Source organism: Musa acuminata, chromosome BXJ3-2 (assembly GCF_036884655.1).
Source record: "Musa acuminata AAA Group cultivar baxijiao chromosome BXJ3-2, Cavendish_Baxijiao_AAA, whole genome shotgun sequence".
Taxonomy (NCBI): domain Eukaryota; kingdom Viridiplantae; phylum Streptophyta; class Magnoliopsida; order Zingiberales; family Musaceae; genus Musa; species Musa acuminata.
Genome location: NC_088350.1, coordinates 10140633 through 10164313, shown reverse-complemented (window position 1 = coordinate 10164313; position 23681 = coordinate 10140633).

Below are 23681 nucleotides of genomic sequence, written 5' to 3'. Positions count from 1 at the left end.
AATACCCCGCTCTAATACCAATTGTTAGGATTGAGAGCACTAAGAGGGGGGGGGGGGTGAATTAGTGCAGCGGAAATCTTTCAGCGATTAAAAACGAAAGCTGCGTTCGTTTGATAAAAACTATTTTGATGCAAAAGCCGATTCTAAGAATACTTATGATTAAGTGCAGTTTATGTCTAAACACAGTTTGCGTCTAAGCGCAATTTACGCAGTTTGCAGTTTGCGTCTAAATGCAGATTGCGTCTAAGCGCAGTTTGCATCTAAGCGCAGTTTACGTCTAAGCTCAGATTGCGTTTAAGCGCAGTTTGCGTCTAAGCGCAGTTTGCGTCTAAGCGCAGTTTACGTCTAAACTCAGATTGCGTCTAAGCGCAGTTTGCATCTAAGCGCAGTTTGCGTCTAAGGGCAGATTGCGTTTAAGCGCAGTTTGCGTCTAAGCGCAGTTTACGTCTAAAATCAGATTGCATCTAAGCACAGTGCAGTTTGCGTCTAAACGTAGTTTTACGTCTAAACACAGTTTTACGTCTAAACGTAGTTTTACATCTAAACGCAGTTTGCATCTAAACGCAGTTTTACGTCTAAACGTAGTTTTACATCTAAACGCAGTTTGCGTCTAAACGCAGTTTTACGTCTAAACGTAGTTTTATGTTTAAAAGTAGTTTACGTCTAAAACATAGTTTTACGTCTAAACACAATTTTAAAGGGATCTGAACTTAGAAACTTCGTTCGTAAAAGCGCAGAAGATAGTTTTGCAGAATCAAAACATAAACGTAAACTGTAATGTATGAAAACACCGATTTACGTCTGAATGCAGATTCGGAAAGATCAGCACTTAGAAACTTGTAAAGGCGCAGAGAGCAGTAGCTATGTAGGAGGTTTGCAGTAATGATAAAGTGCTCAAAATAAACGCAAACTAGAGATTTAGAGTGGTTCGGTCAGTCTTGACCTACTCCACTTTTGGCTTCCTCCACCGACGAGGTCACCGACGTCAACTAGAAGCCTTCCTTCAATAGGGGAAGGCCAACTACCTTCTTACAGATTCACTCCTTTTGACGGGCTTAGGAGACAACCCTTACAGAAGTTTTCTCTCCTCTCTTTACAACTCAAACTTGAAGAATAGAAAGAGGAGAACTAGCAGTTTTGAGCTCTAAGAAACACAGAAAGATAGCAAGATTTCGAGTGTGTGTTATTGTTAGGACTCTAGCTTGGAGAGTCCTAATTGAGAGGGACATTCATGTAAAAATGTTAGGACTCTAGCTAGGAGAGTCCTAATTGTGATGGGCATTCATATAGGAGGTTTTTTCTTAGAGAAGAATTAGGAGTTGTAAGGGAATAAGAGTCTTGAGTAGGAGTCCTATTAGGAGTTGGTTAGAAGTAAGAGTCTTAAGTAGGAGTCCTATTAGGAGTTAGGGTTTAGAAGCCCTATAAATAGCCATGTATTCCTTCTCTTTTCTTAAACAATAGATGAATCTTTTCTGCAGCCTTTGAGCAGCAACTTGGAGGGAGGAACCCCTATAGAGTTCTAAGGAGGCCGATCCCCTAAAGAGATCAACCCCAAGTTTAGAATCCGCAAGGGTTCTAACACCTGGTATCAGAGCAGCGTTCTTGGCATCTCGCTGCCCTTCCACAGCCATCCATCAACCCTCCACAACCATCCAAAGCAATTCCCACAATTGCTTAAAAGATCGTCACCGAATTTCGCCATCATCTCCACCACCGCGGATCATCCTTTGATCTTCCCGTGAATTGCAACAGGTTCTGGTTTCCTACCTTACTGCTGCTGCAATATAGTTATCCTTATTCGAAAATCTAAAAAAAAAAAAAATTATTCCTATATTGCTGCATAAACTTTTCGTCACAAAGTTTTTATCTCTACGACGAAAGATGCATTGCAGAATTCCAGCCGCATAGCACCATCTGTTTGATCTTGCTACTGTGCTTTTTCTATCCAAATTTCTACGAAATTTTTATGACATCTTTGACACTTCTTAACAGTGGATTTCCCTTTGGTTTCATCAAAAAATTCTCAATATAAACTACTGATCTTTTATGTCCAATCTGCTGCACTTGAATTGCAGAATTCAAGCCGCATAGCACCAGCTTTTTGATCTTGCTACTGTGCTTTTTCTATCCAAATTTCTATGAAATTTTTATGACATCTTTGACACTTCCTAACAGTTGATTTCCCTTTGGTTTTATCGAAAAATTCTCAATATAAACTAATATTTTATGTCCAATCTGCTGCACTTGAAAATCTATGCTGTAGAAAATTTCAGCTGCATATCGTTGCCTTAACCCATCTATTTGCAATCTTTTTTGAATGAAATTTCTTATACACTTCATAGATCATCTTGGCTTCCATCTAAGATTGATCTATTAAGAAATTCATCTCTAAAAACGATTTTATGTTGCTGCAAATTTTCATCGTAACCCGCTGAAATTTTTCGATGATAATTCTGCAATTGCAACTTGCACCAATTTCCTTGCTGTTATACTGCCGAAATTTTCTTGATTAAATTAGATATCCTTGCTGTCATATAAACTGTGATTTTGCTATCAATTTCCTCCTCAATTCTCTCAAGTTTTTGGTGGAAATTACGTCGAGAAATCGTTGTTTCTTCGACGACAATTCTACTCTTACAAGACAGCACATACTTGCTGCAACTTCCACGGATTTCTGTCAAACCTTTGCTACCATCTACCACAGATCCAAAACTTTCAACCACAGCCCTAAAACTCTACTAAACCACACTCTCAAACTGCACCCAAAACTGCCACAAAACAAGCCTAAATCGTAGCCTACATCCACCAATCCACCAACCCTTTTAACCATCACTTCTCTCAACCTATACATGCCTTTAACCTAACAACAAAAGAGAGATCTTAACATCATAGATTTGGAGGCATATATTATGGCATCTAAGGAGGTAATCAATGCTAAATTCGAAGCCTTGGAGGCGCGAATGGAGGATAAGATTCGGATGCTCTTTACCGAACTCAGATTGGGCCGACCACTAAGCCCAAAGAAATCACATCAAGGAGAGAGCTTTGCCCAATCACACCAACCCCAAAGATATGACTTCCAAGAGAGGGGAAGCTCTATGACCAACCCCAACTATCCATGCATGAGAGTGGACTTCCCTAGATGGGAAGAAGGAGACCCGATTGGTTGGATCTCGCGCGCGGAGCGATATTTTCGGTACCACAAAACCGCGGATGTATCTATGGTGAAAATTGTAGCTATACATCTTGAAGGGGATGCTATACAGTGGTTTGACTAGTTTGAACATACTTATGGAGTCCTTTCATGGCGACAATTCAAAGAAGGACTGCTGATTCGCTTCAGACCAACCGATTACGAGAATATTGATGAACAACTAGCAAAGATCCAACAAACCTCCACCATTCAGGAGTACCAAACCAGGTTTGAAAGGTTATCTAATCAAACTCATGATTGGTCTCAAAAATAGCTATTGTGGACCTTCATTGAGGGCTTGAAGCCGGAGATCCGAGAAGAAGTTAAAGCGCGACAACCGTATACGCTTATGGCAGCCATCTCTTTCGCACGACATCAAGAGGAGCAATTGAACCATGAAGCTCGGAGGACTAGGGTCTCTCCTCAACAAGAGAAGAGCTTCGGGAGCGATATGCGAACGGGTTATGTTGGCATTGTGACGAGCCGTGGAGCCGTGAGCATCGCTGTAGTAAAGGGGGACTTCTTATGATTGAACCGATAGAAGAAGAGGTCATTGAACATCCAAAAGAGAGCCTTGAACATGAAGAAGAAGATGTAGAAGAAGAGCCACAACCGATCGAAGTTACGGTACATACACTAGCTAGCTACTCAAACCCGCAAACGATGAAAATTGGAGGCCTTCTCAAACAACAATCAATCACTGTTCTCATCGACACGGGCAGTACTACTAACTTCCTAAATAGTAAGCTTGCTGTTCGGATATCATTACCTATCGAGAATCGCTGCAGGTTTGATGTTAAGGTCACCGACGGATGGATTTTGAATTGTGATCATAGGCGCTTGCAGGAGAAACTATTGCTGCAAGACCAAGAGATAATTGCAGATTTCTTCCTTCTCCCTCTTAACAATCATGAGGCCATGCTCAGAATTAAATGGTTGACGACATTAGGTGATATTTCTTGGAATTTTATGAAACTAATTATGAAATTTTACAGTAAGGAGAAACAGGTGACATTGCACGGGAAACGTGGGGGCGACATAACAACGATTTGCACACAACAAATGGAGAATGTTTTGCATAAAGCATGCAGCGGCTTTTTGGTACAACTTGAGCAGCAAACTAAGGGAGAGCCAACAGAATTTGAAGATCCAAATCTACTTCCTTTGCTTGCTGAATTTTCAAATATATTTGACGAACCGCGCAACCTACCTCTTACCTGTCGGCATGATCATTGTATAATGATTCTTCCAGGCAAATCTTCAGCAAATGCTCAGCCATATCAGTATCCACATCTCCAAAAGGATGAAATAGAAAGGATTATAAAAGAGATGCTCGAAACAGGAGTTATTCGGCCAAGTTGCAACCTCTACTCTTCGCTGGTGCTACTTGTACGCAAGAAGGACGGAACAAGGCGAATATGTGTTGATTACCGAGCTCTCAATAGCATAATCATCAAGGACAAATACTTTATTCCAATAGTAGATGAATTGCTAGATGAAAGGGAGCACAAATCTTTACAAAGCTGGACCTTTGATCCGGGTATCATCAAATACGAGCATGCGAAGAAGACATACGGAAAACCACCTTTTGAACACACAACAACCACGAATTTTTGCTTTCTTCAACAAAAGGTGGAATATCTTGGGCATATCATATTTGAGGAAGGTGTGGCAGTGGACCCCTTCAAAATTGGAGCAATGCAAAACTGGCCGACCTCGAGAAACATAAAATTGCTACATGGCTTTCTGGGTTTAACAGGCTACTACCGCAAGTTCGTGAAAAACTATGGAAAGATCAGTGCACCACTTACTTCCTTACTAGAAAAAGATATCTTCCAATGGTTGGACAGAGCCTCCGCTGCCTTCGACAAACTTAAGGCAGCCATTACGACGACGCCGGTGCTAACACTACCAGATTTCAACCGATCCTTCATTATTGAGGCCGACACATCTGGAGTCAGAATTGGAGCCATTCTCATGCAAGATGGTCGACCACTCGCATACACTAGCAAGGCATTATCTCCCTCCGATCAAAATATGTCAACATATGATAAGGAGATGCTCGCCATTGTGCGCGCAGCAACGAGGTGGAGATTGTACTTGATGAGGCGATACTTTCAAATCAAGACCGACCATAAAAGCCTAAAATATCTCTTGGAGCAGAAGATATCTTCCCCCGAGTAGCAAAAATGTGTAACAAAACTTCTTGGATTTGATTTTGAAATAACTTACAAAAAGGGGAAAGAGAATGTTCTTGCAGATGCGCTTTCGCAGCTACCCGAGCAAGTTGAAGTTTCGACCGTTTCACTTCCGACCAGTGACTTCCTTGAAGATATTAAGATGGAATGGCAAGAAGATTCAGATACTAGTAAGATTATAAAAAAATTGGAGGAAGCACCAAGCCCCATGGCTCATTACAATTGGGACTCAAAAGAATTACACTATAAGGGACGCATTGTGCTTGTGACAAATTCTACTTGCATCTTCAATAGCAGATTTTGGACAAAGTTATTCTATATGCAGGGTACTAAATTGAGAAGGAGTACGACATATCACCTACAAACCAACAACCAACCGGAAGTTTTAAACAGGTGCTTGGAGACAGCCCAAAGCCACCCACCAAATATGATTACCCAAAGAGAACTCCAGACCCAGCCAAGTGCCATTATTGATCGACGGATCGTGACCCGACGACGATGACCCACTAATGAAGTGCTAATACAGTGGGCGAACCTACCAAAAGAAGATGCCACTTGGGAGAACTATGACGACTTGAAGATCAAATTCCCAGAATTCATGAATCATCAGCCTCGAGGACAAGGCTGATTTGAAGAGGGCGGGTCTGTTAGGACTCTAGCTTGGAGAGTCCTAATTGAGAGGGACATTCATGTAAAAATGTTAGGACTCTAGCTAGGAGAGTCCTAATTGTGATGGGCATTCATGTAGGAGGTTTTTTCTTAGAGAAGAATTAGGAGTTGTAAGGGAATAGGAGTTTTGAGTAGGAGTCCTATTAGGAGTTGGTTAGAAGTAAGAGTCTTAAGTAGGAGTCCTATTAGGAGTTAGGGTTTAGAAGCCCTATAAATAGCCATGTATTCCTTCTCTTTTCTTAAGCAATAGATGAATCTTTTCTGCAGCCTTTGAGCAGCAACTTGGAGGGAGGAACCCCTATAGAGTTCCAAGGAGGCCGATCCCCTAAAGAGATCAACCCCAAGTTTAGAATCCGCAAGGGTTCTAACAGTTATATACTTTCAGTGCTGAATGGGTGGGGTATTTATAGGCCCCATCCCAGTTCAAATTTGGAGCTCAAAACGATCAAATCCAGGAATTCCGGGATCAGGCGGTTGCACCTCCTGACTGGAGAGGTTGCACCGCCTGGCAGAGCTCGAAGACTGAGCCTAGGCGGTGCCACCTCTTGACTGAGGCGGTTGCACCTCTCTGCCAGAGCTTGAAGACCGAGCTCTAGCGGTGCCACCTCTCTGTTAGGGAGGTTGCACCGCCCAGTCTTGCTCGAAGACTGAGCTCAGGCGGTGCCACCTCTCTGTCAGGGAGGTTGCATCGCCCAGTCTAGCTCGAAGACTGAGCTCAAGCGGTGCCACCTCCTGGCTGGGGAGGTTGCACCACCCAGTCTCACTGGGAGGCTTAGCCCAGGCGGTGCCACCTCCTAGCCTAGGCGATTACACCTCCTGGTGCAATCAGGGTCCGAATGGTTAGCTCCATTCGGCCCAATTTCAGTCTTTTAGGGGCCCAATTGCCCCAAGATTAAGCTAATGGGATCACCTCCCATTTTCCAACTTAATCAACGTGCTAACTATGATTAGATCTAAGACAATTTCTGTAGCTTTGCTTCGGTGCGTCAATCGCTTCTTCCGGCGAGTTTCCGGCGAACTTCCGTCGATCATCCGATGAACCCTCGGTGATGCTCCTGCGGACTTCCGGCAAACTCCTGGACTTTGCGACGATCCACTTGGTGAGTTCCAACGAGCTTCGCTTGGCAAGCTTCTGGACTTCTCGGATCTGTTCTCGCAGAACCTCCGACGACCGTCCGAACTTCCGTCGAACTCTCGAACTCCCAACGTGATCATGAACTTGACTCCGGCGCAACTCCTGCTGCTTGTCTAACTTTCATCGTAGTTAATCCTGCACATGTAAACAAACTTCGATCAAGACAATTAATCCTAAGCAATTAACCAAGTTGTCCGGCATGTCATTGGTCCCTCGACGCTTCGTCCGATTCTTCGGCGCATCGTCCTTTCCTGCAGCCTATTGCCCAATCGGCCAGTTGACTCCGCAACTCCGATATCCTTGGTATAATACCCGCTCTTCTTGGCCCGATGCCCGAGTCCACGGCCCGAAGCCTTCTGTCGATACGTCGACCGATCCACCGGCCCGACGTCCAATCTTCTGACATGTTCCTCCGGCACAACATGATTTTCCTGCTTTAATTGTCTCATCCTGATCAAAGCATCCTGCGTCACTCAAAACGCAGATTAAATCTTAAACATATATCAAGTAGTTTCATAATCAAAATACGAGATTCAACATGGTTGGATTTGGAGAAGAAGTATTTTTCTTTAAACGCAAAGGCTATGAATGCCTTATTTTGCGCTTTGGACAAAAATGAGTTCAATCGGATTTCTACATGCGAAACGGCTTTTGACATTTGGCGAACACTTGAAATCATGCACAAGGGAACTAGTAGAGTCAAAGACTCGAAAGTTAACATTTTATTGCATGATTTTGAGCTTTTTCGAATGCAACCAAGCGAGACTATAGGTGACATGTACACTCGTTTCACGGATGTCATCAATAGTTTAAGAGCTCTTCGAAAATGTTTTTCGGATTTTGAACTCGTAAACAAGATTTTGCATTCTCTTTCTAAGAAGTGGGATTCAAAAGTAACTGCAATACAAGAAGCTGAAAACCTAAACAACTTACCACTTGAAGAACTAATTGGTTCTTTGATAACATATGAAATGGTGCACAATGCACATGATGAACATGATGAACAAAATCACCTTCCAAAGAACAAGAAGGATTTGGAACTCCGAACAAATGAATACCACTTGAGCGATGACTCAAGTGATGAGGACAATGATGAACTTGAACTTCGAACACTAAATCTTAATAAGTTTATTAAACAAAAATCTAAAATAAACAATAAACTTGAACGAAGGAAGAGGCCAAAGAAGAAGAACATAAAGTGGGATGAATCGAGCTCCTCCGAAGACGAGGAGAAAATCAAGAAAGGCGAGGTGGCAAACTATGCCTTAACAACTTTCAACGATGAGGTAATCAAAACCCCCTTAATTTATTTCGAAATTACATGATGCTCTTCATAATGCATTTTTTTTAATATAAAATTAATTTTCTTGAAAATTACATGTTTAAAAAAAATATTTGATGAAAATGCAAAATTTATGATCATGCTAGTAGTTCTGAAAATAATCATGAAAAATACATATTTTATGATAAACAAACAAAATGATTTTGATTGAAAATATGAAATCATGCTTGATGATATAATGATGTTTTGATACCATGATTTTATTCTATACATGAGATTTTGAAAATCATGTTTATTGGTTTTATAATTATGGATGATGAATCTTGCGATTTTCGATTTTCACGGTAATGAAAGTGCCTTATTAATCTTTGTCGTAATAAAACTTGCACTTTTGATTTTAAAACATGCTACATGTTTGGCATAGAAGAAATAAAATCATATGAATTAAAACAACTAAAAAGAGAAAAGTATATTTCTTGAAAATTTATTTTTCTCTACCTTATTGACATTTTCACTAAGCGATTAATAAAATTATCTATGCCATTTTGAATCTCTTGAAAGTAATGTTGAGATTTTGATAATTTGAATTTAATGGGTTTTATCAAAATCATGATCTTAATTTCCCATGATTTATAACTTGAAATCATTTATGAATCAAGATCACCTACTTTGTGTTCTTATTGAAATTTATCGTGATTTCTTGGAATTATAACTTGAGAATTCTTTTTATAAATCAAAATAACTTACTATGATTCTTTCTTTTTGCTATTTGAGTTATCTAAAAAGAATCATAATATGTCTCTTAATATTCATAATTTGTCTACATGATTCGTAAATCTCATTACCAATTCTTCTTGATATTCCTTATGTGATGATATGAATACATGAAATATTCATTAATTTATTTTGATGTATACAAATGAAAAGTTATGATCATGCATGGTAGGATATAATTTGACAAAATTGATACCATCATGATATGAAGCATTTATGATTTGCAATGATGCATGCAATACTTGAAGCTTTTTAATTATGATGTGATGTATTGCATATGATGTAAATCATGATTTAAAATGCTATGAGTTATTACTAAAATGATGTATTATAAATGTTGATTTAATGTCATGAATACTCTAAATGATGAATGTTTGGTATCATGATCAAAATGTTGATAAATAGTTAAAAATTTAAGTATCATGTATAATATGCTCATAATATTGATTGATTTATTCAGTATCATGCATGAATGAAATATAAGGTTTTTAAAATTGTGCATGTTCGAATTTGAAAATATAATGATGCATAAATAAGATTAAAATTGCTAATGTGCATATCTCAAAGAGAAAATTGCTAGCTTGCATGTCTTAAAATGTTGAAAATTTTTTGCTAGCTTGTATATTGTAAACTTGCCATCGTACTACCATGATGATGATGTCTTATCTTCATGATTATATTTGAAAAATTATGGCAAAAATATGTCCGAATGATTGAACTTGTTAAAATTAATTTTCGGACTTTCTTGATTGAATGATCAAATCACTCGATTGCCATGATGATTTTACACAATTACATGTCCTAATAACAGGTTGGAAATTATGTGCTTTGGATACAAAAATTTCCATGATAATAAGCATGTTTTGTCCTCATGATTATATTTGAAAATCAATAGCACAGCCTTGTCCGAATGCATGAAAGTGTTAATTTCATTTTCAGATTCTCTTAAATATTGGTATCCTAACAATTGGATTTTCGAATTATCCTCTTCCAGACTTAATAAGCATATGTCATATCAAGTTTAATTCATATCATTGATTTTTGACATATGGAATCAACTGGCAAATACATCTCTCATACACTTATTATGTGAACAATATTTTGTTTTGAGAAATGGATTTGATGAAATGATTCCTACTTATAAATTCCTTCTTGAAAAAGGAAGTCATTTTTACGTACAAGGATTTGATTCACATACATATCTTGATACTTGTAAAAATGAAGCGTGCCTTAATATGTTATCAATTTTAACTTCATTTGAGTAAGCTCAGAAATAGCTTTCCTCCTTCATGTAAAAAGAAAATGGAAGAAGTTTTCAAAGCTATCTCCATGTCATGTTTTCCTTGAGATGTTTGAATATTTGGTATCTTATCACTCTTTGTTGAAAAATGACATGAACCTGCTTATGGCATCGCATTTATATTTAAAATTTGCTTATATTGTTCTCCTTTTTGTTGACAACAAAGGGGGAGAAATATATGAATTGATGCTATGATTGCCATATTTGCTCTATGCCATGGTTGCATTATCAAGAACTAGTATCGTAACTTTACTTATTGATATCTTGCCATGTGATGAAATGCTACAATTGATAAACACTTGAAATGTTTGCGTTACGATATCAAAAGCTTACAATGCAATCTTACATGTTGATATCATACCATTTGATAATAGCAAACTTGCATGATGGTAAAAATGGATATTATGTTTTTCATGCAATGAGTTGAACTTATATCACAAACACTTGATTGTGGTACTTCTTCTTTTTGTTAATGACAAAGGGGGAGAAGTATGTTGATGACATGACATGTTATTCATAAGTTTATGCATAAGTTCATGATGACGTGTTGCAAGTATTCATGATGAATATTGTAATGAATTGAATTCAGTTTGAATTCAAGGTTCTATCAATATGGCATATTGATAGGGGGAGTTTGTTTAAACTCAGGGAGTTAAGTTTAACTCCGTCATCAAGTGGTTGTCATCATCAAAAAGGGGGAGATTGTTGAATCTCATATTTTGATGATGAAACTACTTGATATATGTTTATGATTTAATCTGCGTTTTGAGTGACGCAGGATGCTTCGATCAGGATGAGACAATTAAAGCAGGAAAATCATATTGTGCTGGAGGAACAAGTCAGAAGATTGGACGTCGGGCCGGTGGATCGGTCGACGTATCGACAGAAAGCTTCGGGCCGTGGACTCGGGCATCGGGCCAAGAAGAGCGGGTATTGTGCCAAGGATATCGGAGTTGCGGAGTCAACTGGCCGATTGGGCAATAGGCTGCAGGAGAGGACGATGCACCGAAGAATCGGACGAAGCGTCGAGGGACCAATGACATGCCAGACAAATTGGTTAATTGCTTAGGATTAATTGTCTCGATTGAAGTTTTATTTTAAGTGTACAGGATTAACTACGATGGAAGAAAGACATGCAGCAGGAGTTGCGCCGGAGTCAAGACAGTGATCACGTTGGGAGTTTGAGAGTTCGACGGAAGTTCAGACAGTTGTCGGAGGTTCTGCGGGAACAAATCCGAGAAGTCCATAAGCTTGCCAAAGAAGCTCATTGGAACTCGCCAAGTGAATCGTCGCAAGTCCAGGAGTTTGCCAGAAGTCCGCAGGAGCATCACCGAGGGTTCATCGGATGATCGACGGAAGTTCGCCGGAAGCTCGCCAGAAGAAGCGATTGACGCACCGGAGCAAGTTGTAGTAAATGTCTTAGGGAATATCGTAGTTAGCACAATGATTAAGTTAGAAATGAGAGGTGATCCCATTAACCCATTCGGACCTTGATTTCTGCTAAGCGGTTGAACTGCCCAAGGTAAGAGGTTGCACCGCCTGGGCTCAGTCTCCGAGCGAGACTGGGAGGTGCAACCGCTCCAGCCAGGCGGTGGCACCGCCTGGGCTCAGTCTCCGAGCGAGACTAGGCAGTGCAATCTCCCTTGACAGGAGGTGGCACCGCTTGAGCTCGGACTTCGAGCTCTGCCAAGTGGTGCAACCACCTTAGTCAGGAGGTGCAACCGCCTGAGCTCGGTCTTCGAGCTTTGGCAAGAGGTGCAACCACCCCTGACAGGAGGTAGCACCGCCCAGAGGCTCAGCCTTTGAGCTCTGCTAGGCGGTGCAACCACCTCAGTCAAGAGGTGCAACCGCTTGATCCCGGAATTCCGAGAATTGACAGTTTTGAGCTCCAAATTTGAACTGGGTTGGGGCCTATAAATACCCCACCCATTCAGCACTGAAAGGGCATGAACTTACACCGAAATCTTGATCTTTTTCTGTGATTCTTAGAGCTCAAAATTGTTGTAAAGGCCAAAAGTTCTTCTCCCTCTTTTCTTCCAAGTTCTGAGTTGTAAAGAGAGGAGAGAAAATTCTGTAAGGGTTGTCTCCTAAGCCTGTCAAAAGGAGTGAAACTGTAAAAGGGTGGTTGGCCTTCGCCTATTGATGGAAGGCCTCTAGTTGACGTCGGTGACCTCGTCGGTGGAGGAAGCCAAAAGTGGAGTAGGTCAAGATTGACCGAACCACTCTAAATCTCAGTTTGCATTTACTCAGAGCATCTTATCTTTATTGCAAACCTCCTCAATAGCTTACTGCCTTCTGTGTTTTTACGAACGTGTTTTAAAGTTCTGTGCTTTCCGAATCGGGGTTTAAGACGCAAATCAGTTTTATCGTACGAACGTCGTATTTCAGTTTGCGCTTATATTTTGATTTCCATCATAACTGCAAACTACGTTCATATCTTTGCTGCATCTCTCCTAGTCAAAAGTTGAAGTGATTTACGAATCGGCTTTCTTACCAAAATCACTTCTATCGAACGAACGCAGTTTTCGATTTTAATCGCAGAAGGTTTTTCCGCTGCACTAATTCACCCCCCCCCCCCCCCCCCCCCTCTTAGTGCTCTTGATCCTAACATTAAAGAGGTGAAGTGGCCGGCTAGGGTTAGGAGGTTATTTCTTAGAGAAGAATAAGGAGTTGTAAAAGAATAGGAGTTTTGAGTAGGAGTCTTATTAGGAGTTGGTTAGAAGTAGGAGTCTTGAGTAGGAGTCCTATTAGGAGTTGGTTAGAAGTAGGAGTCTTAAGTAAGAGTCCTATTAGGAGTTAGGGTTTAGAAGCCCTATAAATAGTCATGTATTCCACCTCTTTTCATAAGTAATAGATGAATCTTTTCTATAGCCTTTGAGCAGCAACTTGGAGGGAGGAACCCCTACAGAGTTCCAAGGAGGCCGATCCCCTAAAGAGATCAACCCCAAGTTTAGAATCTACAAGGGTTCTAACACCTGGTATCAGAGCACCATTCTTGGCGTCTCGTTACCCTTCCACAGCCATCCATCAACCCTCCACAACCGCCCAAAGCAATTCCCACAATTGCTTAAGAGATCATTGCCAAATTCCGTCGTCATCTCCACCACCACGGATCATCCTTTGATCTCCCCATAAGTTGCAACAGGTTCTGGTTTTTCAACCTTACTGCTGCTGCAATTTAGTTATCCTTATTTGAAACTCCCAAAAAAATTATTCCTATATTGCTGCATAAACTTTTCATCATAAAGTTTTCATCTCTATGACGAAAAATACATTGCAGAATTCCAACCGTATAGCACCGTCTGTTTGATCTTGCTACTGTATTTTTTCTATCCAAAAATACATTGCAGAATTCCTAACAGCAGATTTCCCTTTGGTTTTGTCCAAAAATTCTCAATATAAACCATTGATATTTTACGTCTAATCTGCTATACTTGAAAATCTACACTGTAAAATTTTAGTCGCATAGCACTATTTGTTTGATCTTGATACTATATTTTTTCTATCCAAATCATTATGAAATTTTTATGATAGATTTGACACTTCCTAATAGTGGATTTTCCTTTGGTTTCATAAAAAATTTCTCAATATAAACTACTGATCTTTTACGTCCAATCTACTATACTTAAAAATCTATGCTGTAGAAAATTTCAGCCGCATATTGTTGCCTTAACCCATCTATTTGCAATCCTTTTTGAATGAAATTTCTTATACACTTCATAGATCATCTTAGCTTCCATCTAAGATTGATCTATTGAGGAATTCATCTCTAAAAATGATTTTGTGTTATTGTAAATTTTCATCGTAAACCATTGAAATTTTTTGACGAGAATTCTGCTATCGCAACTTGCACCAATTTCCTTACTGTTATACTGCCAAAATTTTCTTGATTAAATTATCCATCCTTACTTTCATATAAACTGTGATTTTGCTATCAATTCCCTCCTCAATTCTCTCAAGCTTTTGGTGGAAATTCCATCGAGAAACCGATGTTTCTTCGATGACAATTCTGCTCTTATAAGACAGAACATACTTGCTGCAATTTCCACTGATTTCTATCAAACTTTTGCTACCATCTACCATAGATCCAAAACTTTCATCTATAGCCCTAAAACTCCACCAAACCATAACCTCAAACTGCACCCAAAATAGCCACAACAAGCCTAAACCGTAGCCTACATCCACCGATCCACCAACCCTTTCGACCATCACTTCTCTCAACCTATACATGCCTTTAACCTAATAACAAAAGAGAGATCTTAACATCATAGATTTGGAGGCATATACTATAGCATCTAAGGAGGCAATCAATGCTAAATTCGAAGCCTTGGAGGCACGAATGGAGGATAAGATTCGGATGCTCTTTACTAAACTCAGATTGAGCCGACCACTAAGCCTGAAAAAATCATATCAAGGAGAGAGCTTTGCCCAATCGCACCAGGCCCGAAGAGATGAGTTCCAAGAGAGGGGAGGCTCTATGACTGACCCCAACTATCCATGCATGAGGGTAAATTTTCCTAGATGGGAAGAAGGAAACCCGATTGGTTGGATCTCGCGCGTGGAGCGATATTTTCGGTACCACAAAACCGCGGACGCATCTATGGTGAAAATTGTAGCTATACATCTTGAAGAGGATGCCATACAGTGGTTTGACTAGTTTGAACACACTTATGGAGTCCTTTCATGGTGACAATTCAAAGAAAGACTATTGATCCGCTTCAGACTAACCGATTACGAGAATATTGACGAATAACTAGCAAAGATCCAATAAACCTCCACCATTCAGGAGTACCAAACCAGGTTTGAAAGGTTATCTAATCAAACTCATGATTGGTCTCAAAAATAGCTATTGAGGACCTTCATTGAGGGCTTGAAGCCGGAGATCCGAGGAGAAGTTAAAGCGCGACAATCGTATACGCTTATGGCAGCCATCTCTTTCGCACGACATCAAGAGGAGCAATTGAACCATGAAGCTCGGAGGACTAGGGTCACTCCTCAACTAGTAATATTGAAGCCCTCAACCCCGCCTACTTTCGACCAAGTCCCTACACCAAAGAGGTTAATAAGAGAAGAGCTTCGGGAGCGATATGCGAAGGGGTTATGTTGGCATTGCGACGAGCCATGGAGCCGTGAGCATCGCTGTAGTAAAGGGAGACTTCTTATGATTGAACTAGTAGAAGAAAAGGTCATTGAACATCCAGAAGAGAGCCTTGAATATAAAGAAGAAGATGCAAAAGAAGAGACACAACCGACCGAAGTTACGGTACATGCACTAGTCGGTTACTCAAACCAGCAAACGATGAAAGTTGGAGGCCTTCTCAAACAACAACTGATCACTATTCTCATCGACACGGGCAATACTAATAACTTCTTAAACAGTAAGGTTGCTATCCAGATGAACTCACCTATTGAGAATTGCAGCAGGTTTGTCGTTAAGGTTGCCAACGGACGAATTTTGAAGTGTGATTGTAGGTGCCCGCAGGTGAAACTATTGCTGCAGGACCAAGAGATAATTGCAGATTTCTTCCTCCTCCCTCTTGATGATCATGAGTCCATGCACAGAATTGAATTGTTGGTGACATTAGGTGATGTTTCCTGGAATTTTATGAAACTAATTATGAAATTTTATAGTAAGGGGAAATAGGAGATACTACATAGGAAATGTGGGGGCAACGTAACAACGATTTGCACACAACAAATGGAGAAGGTTTTGCATAAAAGCATGCAGCGGCTTTTTGGTACAACTTAAGCAGCAAACTAAGGGAGAGCTAACAAAATTTGAAGTTCCAAATCTACTTCCTTTGCTTGCTGAATTTTCAGATATATTTGACGAACCGCGCAACCTACCTCTTACCCGTCGGCATGATTATTGTATAACGATTCTTCCAGGCAAATCTCCAGCAAATGCTCAGCCATATTAGTATCCACATCTCCAGAAGGATGAAATAGAAAGGATTATAAAAGAGATGCTCAAAACAGGAGTTATTCGGCCATGTTACAGCCCCTACTCTTCACCGGTGCTCCTCATACGAAAGAAGGATGGAATATGGTGTTTATGTGTTGATTACCGAGCTCTCAATGGCATAACCATCAAGGATAAATACCCTATTCCAGTAGTAGATGAGTTGCTAGATGAAAGGGAGCATAAATCTTCATAAAGCTAGACCTTTGATCCGGGTATCATCAAATACGAGTATGCGAAGAAGACATACCAAAAACCACCTTTTGAACACACAACAACCACTATGAATTTTTGTTTTTTTCAAAAGAAGGTGGAATATCTTAGGCAAATCATATCAGAGGAAGGTGTGGCAGTAGACCCCTTTAAAATTGGAGCAATGCAAAACTAGTTGACCCCAAGGAATATAAAATTGCTACATGGCTTTCTGGGTTTAAAAGGCTACTACTGCAAGTTCGTGAAAAACTATGGAGAGATCAGTGCACCACTTACTTCCTTACTGAAAAAAGATGTCTTCCAATGGTCGGACAGAGCCTCCACTGCCTTCAACAAACTTAAGGCAGCCATGACGACGATGCCGGTGCTAACACTACCAGATTTCAATTGACCATTCATTATTGAGGCCGACGCATCTGGAGTCATAATTGGAGCCATTCTCATGCAAGATGGTCGACCACTCATATACACTAGCAAGGCATTATCTCCCTCCCATCAAAATAAGTCAACATATGATAAGGAGATGCTCGCCATTATGCGCGCAGCAACGAGGTGGAGACCCTACATGATTGGTCGACGATTTCAAATTAAAACCGACCATAAAAGCTTCAAGTACGTTTTGGAGCGAAAGATATCATCCCCTGAGCAGCAAAAATAGGTAACAAAATTTCTTGGATTTGATTATGAAATAACTTACAAAAAGGGGAAATAGAATGTTCTTGTAGATGCGCTTTCGCAACTACCCGAGCAAGTTAAAGTTTCGGCCGTTTCACTTCCGACTAGCGACTTTCTTAAGGATATTAAGATGGAATGGCAGGAAGATTTAGAGACTAGGTAGATTATAAAAAAATTGGAGAAAGCACCAAGCCTCATGGCTCATTACAATTGGGACTCAAAAGAATTACACTATAAGGGACGCATTATGCTTATGATAAATTCTACTTGCATCTTCACGAGCAGATTTTGGACAAAGTTATTCCATATGCAGGGTACTAAATTGAAAAGGAGTATGGCATATCATCCACAAACCGACGGCCAGACGGAAGTTATAAATAGGTGCTTGGAGACAGCCCAAAGCCACCCACCAAATATGACTACCCAAGGAGAACTTCAGACTCAGCCAAGTACCATTATTGATCGACGGATAGTGACTCAACGATGATGATCCACCACTGAATTGCTAATACAATGGGCAAACCTACTAATAGAAGATGCCACTTGGGAAAACTATGATGACTTGACGATCAAATTCCCAAAATTCATGAATCGTCAGCCTCGAGGACAAGGCTGATTTGAAGAGGGCGGGTTTATTAGGACTCTAGCTAGGAGAGTCCTAATTGAGAGGGACATTCATGTAAAACCTACCTAAGCCGACCCCTATTAAAGAGGTGAAGTGGTCGGCTAGGGTTAGGAGGTTATTTCTTAGAGAAGAATAAGGAGTTGTAAAAGAATAGGAGTCTTAAGTAGGAGTCCTATTATGAGTTGGTTAGAAGTATGAGTCTTGAGTAGGAGTCCTATTAGGAGTTGGTTAGAAGTAGGAGTCTTAAGTAAGAGTCCTATTAGGAGTTAGGGTTTAGAAGCCCTATAAATAGTCATGTATTCCACCTCTTTTCATAAGCAATAGATGAATCTTTTCTGCAGCCTTTGAGTAGCAACTTGGAGGGAGGAACCCCTATAGAGTTCCAAGGAGGTCGATCCCCTAAAGAGATCAACCCCAAGTTTAAAATCTACAAGGGTTCTAATAGGCGGTGGCACCGCCAGTCCACTATCAGTGTCAGACACTGACAAGCGGTGGCACCGCCAGCATCGGGAACCAAAGAGAATTCAAATTTTGGAGCCCAAATTTGAATCCTCTTGAGGCCTATAAATACCTCTCAAATCTCAGCTGAGAACACAACTTTTTGAGAAGCAATTGATTGAGAGAAAGGTTTTAGAAAAGTCTTAGCAAGTCTTGTTTTTAATTTGCTAGTGTTCACCTCCTTCTTTCTTGTTGAAAATCTGTAAGAGAGTGAACCGCTTGTAAAAAGTTGTAAGAGGGGTATTTACCCTTCCCCTTCAAGAGATTTGCTAGTGGAAGGTGGGAGCCTCATCGAAGAGGGGCCTCGCAAGTGGATGTAGGTCATTTGACCGAATATTAGGACTCTAGCTTGGAGAGTCCTAATTGAGAGGGACATTCATGTAAAAATGTTAGGACTCTAACTAGGAGAGTCCTAATTGAGAGGGACATTCTGTTAGGACTCTAGCTAGGAGAGTCCTAATTGTGAGGGGCATTCATGTAGGAGGTTTTTTCTTAGAGAAGAATTAGGAGTTGTAAGGGAATAGGAGTCTTGAGTAGGAGTCCTATTAGGAGTTGGTTAGAAGTAAGAGTCTTAAGTAGGAGTCCTATTAGGAGTTAGGGTTTAGAAGCCCTATAAATAGCCATGTATTCCTTCTCTTTTCATAAGCAATAGATTAATCTTTTCTGCAGCCTTTGAGCAGCAACTTGGAGGGAGGAACCCCTATAGAGTTCCAAGGAGACCGATCCCCTAAAGAGATCAACCCCAAGTTTAGAATCTATAAGGGTTCTAACACCTGGTATCAGAGCAGCGTTCTTGGCGTCTTGCTGCCCTTCCACAGCCATCCATCAACCCTCCACAACCATCCAAAGCAATTCCCACAATTGCTTAAAAGATCGTCCCCGAATTCCGCCATCATCTCCACCACCGCGGATCATCCTTTGATCTCCCCGTGAATTGCAACAGGTTCTGGTTTCCTACCTTACTGCTGCTGCAATTTAGTTATCCTTATTCGAAAAAAAAAAAAAAATTGTTATTATATTGCTGCATAAACTTTTCGTCACAAAGTTTTCATCTCTACGACGAAAGATACATTGCAGAATTCCAGCCGCATAGCACCATCTGTTTGATCTTACTACTGTGCATTTCTATCCAAATTTCTACGAAATTTTTATGACATCTTTGACACTTCCTAACAGTGGATTTCCCTTTGGTTTCATCAAAAAATTCTCAGTATAAACTACTGATCTTTTATGTCCAATCTGCTGCACTTGAATTGCAGAATTCAAGCCGCATAGCACCATCTGTTTAATCTTGCTACTATGCTTTATCTATCCAAATTTCTACGAAATTTTTATGACATCTTTGACACTTCGTAACAGTAGATTTCCCTTTAGTTTCATCGAAAAATTCTCAATATAAACTACTGATCTTTGATGTCCAATCTGCTGCACTTGAAAATCTATGCTACAGAAAATTTCAGCTGCATATCATTGCCTTAACCTATCTATTTGCAATCTTTTTTGAATAAAATTTCTTATAGACTTCATATATCATCTTGGCTTCCATCTAAGATTGATCTATTAAGAAATTCATCTCTAAAAACGATTTTATGTTGCTGCAAATTTTCATCGTAACCCGCTAAAATTTTTCGACGATAATTCTGTAATTGCAACTTGCACCAATTTCTTTGCTATTATACTGACGAAATTTTCTTTATTAAATTAGATATCCTTGCTGTTATATAAACTGTGATTTTGCTATCAATTCCCTCCTTAATTCTCTCAAGTTTTTAGTGGAAATTACGTCGAGAAATCGTTGTTTCTTCGACGATAATTCTACTTATACAAGATAGCACATACTTGCTGCAACTTCCAAGGATTTCTATCAAAACTTTGCTACCATCTACCACAGATCCAAAATTTTCATCCACAGCCCTAAAACTCTACCAAATCACACCCTCAAACTGCACCCAAAACAGCCACAAAACAAGCCTAAACCGCAGCCTACATCCACCAATCCACCAACACTTTCGACCATCACTTCTCTCAACCTATACATGCCTTTAACCCAACAGCAAAAGAGAGATCTTAACATCATTGATTTGGGGCCATTTACTATGGCATCTAAGGAGGCAATCAATGTGAAATTCGAAGCCTTGGAGGCGCGAATGGAGGATAAGATTCGGACGCTCTTTACCGAACTCAGATTGGGCCGACCACTAAGCTCGAACAAATCATATCAAGGAGAGAGCTTTGCCCAATCACACCAAGCCCGAAGAGATGACTTCCAAGGGAGGGTAGGCTCTATGACCAACCCCAACTATCTATGCATGAGAGTGGACTTCCCTAGATGGGAAGAAGGAGACCCGATTGGTTGGATCTCGTGCGCGGAGCGATATTTTCGGTACCACAAAACTGCGGATGTATCTATGGTGAAAATTGCAGCTATACATCTTGAAGGGGATGCTATACAGTGGTTTGATTGGTTTGAACATACTTATGGAGTCCTTTCATGGCGTCAATTCAAAGAAGGACTGCTGATTCGCTTCAGACCAACCGATTACGAGAATATTGACGAACAACTAGCAAAGATCCAACAAACCTCCATCATTCAGGAGTACCAAACCAGGTTTGAAAGGTTATCTAATCAAACTCGTGATTGGTCTCAAAAATAGCTATTGAGGACCTTCATTGAGGGCTTGAAGCCGGAGATCCGAGGAGAAGTTAAAGCACGACAACCGTATACGCTTATGGCAGCCATCTCTTTCGCACGACATCAAGAGGAGCAATTGAACCATGAAGCTCGAAGGACTAGGGTCGCTCCTCAACCAGTAATATTAAAGCCCTCAGCCCACCCTACTGTCGACCAAGTCCCTACACCAAAGAGGATAACAGGAGAAGAGCTTCGGGAGCGATATGCGAAGGGGTTATGTTGGCATTGTGACGAGCCGTGGAGCCGTGAGCATCACTGTAGTAAAGGGGGACTTCTTATGATTGAATCGATAGAAGAAGAGGTCATTGAACATCCAAAAGAGAGCCTTGAACATGAAGAAGAAGATGTAGAAGAAGAGCCACAACCGACCGAAGTTACGGTACATACACTAGCTAGCTACTCAAACCCGCAAACGATGAAAATTGGAGGCCTTCTCAAACAACAACCAATCATTGTTCTCATCGACACGGGCAGTACTACTAACTTCCTAAATAGTAAGGTTGCTGTTCGGATATCATTACCTATTGAGAATCGCTGCAGGTTTGATGTTAAGGTCACCGACGGACGGATTTTGAATTGTGATCATAGGCGCTTGCAGGAGAAACTATTGCTGCAGGACCAAGAGATAATTGCAGATTTCTTCCTTCTCCCTCTTAACAATCATGAGGCCTTGCTCAGAATTAAATGGTTGACGACATTAGGTGATATTTCTTGGAATTTTATGAAACTAATTATGAAATTATACAGTAAGGAGAAACAGGTGACATTGCACGGGAAACGTGGGGGCGACATAACAATGATTTACACACAACAAATGGAGAATGTTTTGCATAAAGCATACAGCAGCTTTTTGGTACAACTTGAACAGCAAACTAAGGGAGAGCCAATAGAATTTGAAGATCCAAATCTACTTCCTTTGCTTGCTGAATTTTCAAATATATTTGACGAACCGCGCAACTTACCTCTTACCTGTCGGCATGATCATTGTATAATGATTCTTCCAGGCAAATCTTCAACAAATGCTCAGCCATATCAGTATCCACATCTCCAGAAGGATGAAATAGAAAGGATTATAAAAGAGATGCTCGAAACAGGAGTTATTCGGCCAAGTTGCAACCTCTACTCTTCGCCGGTGCTACTTGTACGCAAGAAGGACGGAACAAGGCGAATATGTGTTGATTACTGAGCTCTCAATGGCATAATCATCAAGGACAAATACTTTATTCCAATAGTAGATGAATTGTTAGATGAAAGGGAGCACAAATCTTTACAAAGCTGGACCTTTGATCCGGGTATCATCAAATACGAGCATGCGAAGAAGACATACGGAAAACCACCTTTTGAACACACAACAACCACGAATTTTTGCTTTCTTCAACAAAAGGTGGAATATCTTGGGCATATCATATCAGAGGAATGTGTGGCAGTGGACCCCTTCAAAATTGGAGCAATGCAAAACTGGCCGACCTCGAGAAACATAAAATTGCTACATGGCTTTCTGGGTTTAACAGGCTTCTACCGCAAGTTCGTGAAAAACAATGGAAAGATCAGTGCACCACTTACTTCCTTACTAGAAAAACATATCTTCCAATGGTTGGACAGAGCCTCCGCTACCTTCGACAAACTTAAGGTAGCCATGACGACGATGCCGGTGCTAACACTACCAAATTTCAACCGACCCTTCATTATTGAGGCCGACACATTTGGAGTCATAATTGGAGCCATTCTCATGCAAGATGGTCGACCACTCGCATACACTAGCAAGGCATTATCTCCCTCTGATCAAAATATGTCAACATATGATAAGGAGATGCTCGTCATTGTGCGCGCAGCAACGAGGTGGAGATTGTACTTGATGAGGCGATACTTTCAAATCAAGACCGACCATAAAAGCCTAAAATATCTCTTGGAGCAGAAGATATCTTCCCCCGAGCAGCAAAAATGGGTAACAAAACTTCTTGGATTTGATTTTGAAATAACTTACAAAAAGGGGAAAGAGAATGTTCTTGCAGATGCGCTTTCACAACTACCAGAGCAAGTTGAAGTTTCGACCGTTTCACTTCCGACCAGCGACTTCCTTGAGGATATTAAGATGGAATGGCAGGAAGATTCAGATACTAGTAAGATTATAAAAAAATTTGAGGAAGCACCAAGCCCCATGGCTCATTACAATTGGGACTCAAAAGAATTACACTATAAGGGACGCATTGTGCTTGTGACAAATTCTACTTGCATCTTCAATAGCAGATTTTGGACAAAGTTATTCTATATGCAGGGTACTAAATTGAAAAGGAGTACGACATATCACCGACAAACCAACAGCCAACCGGAATTTTTAAACAGGTGCTTGGAGACAGCCCAAAGCCACCCACCAAATATGACTACCCAAAGAGAACTCCAGACCCAGCCAAGTGCCATTATTGATCGATGGATCGTGACTCGACGACGACGACCCACTAATGAAG